Source organism: Gekko japonicus, unplaced genomic scaffold, assembly GCF_001447785.1.
Source record: "Gekko japonicus isolate JY-2015 unplaced genomic scaffold, Gekko_japonicus_V1.1 scaffold453, whole genome shotgun sequence".
Lineage (NCBI taxonomy): Eukaryota > Metazoa > Chordata > Lepidosauria > Squamata > Gekkonidae > Gekko > Gekko japonicus.
In genome coordinates, this window is record NW_015168663.1 from 955,420 (window position 1) to 959,292 (window position 3,873).

Here is a 3,873-nt window from a genome sequence, read left to right on the forward strand (position 1 = left end):
CATAAATCAGCTGCAAACTGACAGCTCTTTCCTCTTCCAGGACATGATCCTAAAGACACTTACTTGGAAGTAAATTCTATTGAATGTGACGGGACTTCTAAAGCGACATGATGCCCAGAGCACAGGTGTCTACAAGGGACCAACTAAGTATATGGGAGGGGGCCAATGTATTTACAGTGGAGGAAGCAAATCTTCCGGCGTGCGGAAATGTATACAGAGATTGGTATTTTAATATGGGATGAGTGGGAAAGACATTCCCAGCAGGTGAGCTCCTTTGTATGCTTGGCACTGAGATACTAGATAATTGATGTAAATAGCGTTACATTGTTCTAAAAGATCTTCAGAACAGCTAGGTAGGATTTGATCCTTCCATGTTTTAGTTCCCCAGTGGTCATGGCTTCCCTGACAGACTTCTAACAAGAACTCCAAGGAGTGAACTTCCATTTTCTTCATTCCAGGTGTGTTTTCTACAATGTAATTATATTTTTTATTCTTTTAGTACAATAAAACCTTGGCCTATAACTCCTATTTGTTTTCCTGGTCCAAATATTATGGTATGGTATTCAATCCTAAGACTTCTGACAGTAACACATTCCTGATGGAGCGGTGGCACAGTGGGTATATCCCACTGTCTTAACATCAACTGTGTTAGTTTGAGCCACGCACTGGTGTGAGCAGCCAGCCTGTTGTCCCCAGCTCATTGTCCACCCAGCGATTCGAAAGCTTCAGCGAGTAGATAAAATGGGAACCACTCCTTAGAGAGGGTGGGCACACCAATCTCCCTTGTGGGAGGGTGTTATTTGATAGTCGGGACATCCGGGTCGAGGTTTGGAAAAGGTGGAAGAACTTCTCGGCTACAAAAATCCCTGCAGTGGATGTTTCCGGCCAGGCGGTGACAGTGTGGCGATTTGACATACGGGTCCTGAAGCCTGGTCAACCACCAGCCGTTCGGAAAATGACCAAGCCAAGCCAGAAGACGTTTACACTGTGCAGTGACAGCGTGTGCAATTAAATTAAATTAATATATGTTGTCTTCCTATCATCTATGAACATTGTTAGTCCCCTGTCTAAAATGCGTAACTGTACATCGCTTTGAGCCCACTGGGGAAAGTGATTAATAAATTGAAAGTATTATTATTATTATGAAATCCAATGCCACATGTAGAATAGCTAAACAAAAAAATGAAAAACAAGTGAAATTTGCGGTTGAGCCAAAATGGCAAAGTTTTTTTTGGGGGGGGGGATTTTACTCCCCCCATGAGAAAAAAGCTCCATTTTGTTGGTTTGTGGATATTTTTGGTCATTTTTGTGGTGGAATAACTTTACAGAGAATATGTCCGTTCTCTGGCACATGTTTAGCTTATGTTGGAAGTTCCAGATGTGATGTACCCTGCCTCAGACCTCCAGACTGAGTGGCAAGAGAGGCTAATTAGTGAGTCTGGGGCACTCAAATGAGCTCACATCAGAATGATCATTCTTAAATTAAACTGCTAACTTTGTTAGCGAGAAAGCCTTGAGTGGATCTTTTCTCTTTCATATTGAACTCAGAGAAGGGGGGTTGTACTGGTTTTTAGAAAACTCCCCTAACAATATCCCATCTTTTGTCATGGTTCAAGGAGGCTTACAAGCAATGGTCCCTCTAAGCTGAGTTAGTGTGAGCTAGCTCACAGTTTTTTAGCCTCCAATTCACACATTTTTGTTTTAGCTCAGAAAAGATGGCTCCAGAGCAAACTAATTGATGCAGTAGCCAAATCGCTCATTCACAACTTTAATGCCAGTAGCTCACAAAGTGGAATTTTTGCTCACATGACTCCGCAGCTTAGAGGGAGCATTGCTTACAAGGACAGTTAGAAACATTTCTGATTAAACCAAAATAAAATAAAATAAAAAAATTCAAATCTTTCCCTCCCCCCCCTTAACAGATGCATGCTATTCAAACCCACTCAGAAGAACCCTCTCAGAACTGGAAAGAAAAGGAAGGTGTTGGTCATAGGTGACTCCCTGCTGAGGGGTATGGAACATCAGGTGTCCAGACCTGACCCCCTGGCCCAAGAGATATGTTGCTTGCCAGGGGCAAAAATTAAAATTATTACAGACAGGATCCCTAAACTCATCAAACCTATGGAGCATTACACATTTGTGATGGCCCATGTTGGAAGCAATGACACAGCTGTGAACAACATCGAAAGCATTAAGGCTTACTAGGAAGCTCTTGGGAGGAAGCTGAAGGGAATGGGGCATAGGTGGTGTTCTCTTCAATCCTTCCTGTCATAGGAAGGGGAATACAATGGGAACAGATAATAATGGAGGTGAACAACTGGCTGCATTGCTGGTGCCAGCAGGAGAGATTTGGATTCTGGGACCACGGGGTAGGTTTTCTGGACAACAACCTACTGGCATGCAATGGACTTCACCTGTCAAGGTCAGAGAAGAATGTGTTTGGTGGAAACCTGGGGAGGTTCATCAAGAGGTCTTTCAACTGACACTGCAAAGGGAAGGAGACAACCAACATAGGGATTTAAATGGAGAGCAAATAACAGAGGCCCACCTAGGAGGGCCAGGTTTAATTAAGCCAAAAGTGCAGGGCTTCCGGTGTCTATGTAGCAATGCCCAAAGCTTGGGCAATAGGAAGGAAGAGCTTGAGATTCTAATGCAGACAGAGGGATATGATTTAGTAGGCATTACCGTGACTTGGTGGGATGATTCCCAGGACTGGAATATAATTGTGGGTGTATATGAGTTCAAGAAAAACCGGAAAGGTTGAAGAGGCAACGGAGTGGCACCGTATGCGGGAGAGGGTTTGTTTGTCAAGAAATACTGGAAGGGTACAGCGATAGGAAGGACAAACAGTATTGTGGTTGGAGTCTGCTGCAGACCTCCTGGCCAGGATGAAGAGGTGGATGCTGCCCTCCTTGAACAGTTTGACAGGGTATCCAAACAACATGACCTGGTAGTTATGGGTGACTTCAATTTCCCTGATGTGTTCTGGGAGACAAACTCTGCAAAGCATCCAAAGTAATAAACTCTGCAAAGCATCCAAAGTCACTTTCCTGACCTATCTGGCTGACAACTTCCTTCATCAAATGGTGGAGGAAGCTATGAGGAGCTTGGCTATACTCAACTTAATATTGGCCAACAGGCAAGAGATGGCAGATAGGGTGAAGGTGGTGGGGAGCTTAGGGGGAAGTGACCATGTCCTGCTAGAATTCCTTGTGCTGTGTGGAACCAAGAAAGTTTGTAGCCATACATGTACATTAGATTTCAGTAGGGCAGATTTTAATAAACTCAGGGGCATGATGAGAATCATTCCATGTGTTAGCTATTTTCCTTTTAGCTATACCACTTGGCTAGTGGGCGGGATCTTTTTGGTTATGCTCTGTGTCTGTGGATGGACTTGTCTCGGACAAGGAAAGACCAGATACATCTGCAAATTTATGAATTTTATTTAAACATAGCTTCAAATAGCAGCTTTTCCATTGTCAGTTGTTCAAGAAATTACATTTTGCACAGTTCCCTAATTGTTTGTTATAATCTTAGCCAGATAGGCCAGGAGCAGAATTTATTTATTTTTAAATTCCCGTAGGGATATATTTTATTTTGCATATACTACAAACTACAAAGAAATAAGAGGGACCGCCTTTCCCCGCACAGGTCCCAGAGAGCACTACGGTCGGGGTCGCAACACCGTCTGGCGACCCCGGGCCCTAAAGAGGCCAGGCTTGCTGCCACGAGAGCTAGGTCCTTTTCGGTGGTGGCTCCTATCTGGTGGAATGAGCTCCCAGAGGAGATCAGGGCCCTGCGGGACCTGTTACAGCTCCGCAGGGCCTGCAAGACGGAGCTCTTCCGCCAGGCTTTTGAATAGGAGCCGCCGCC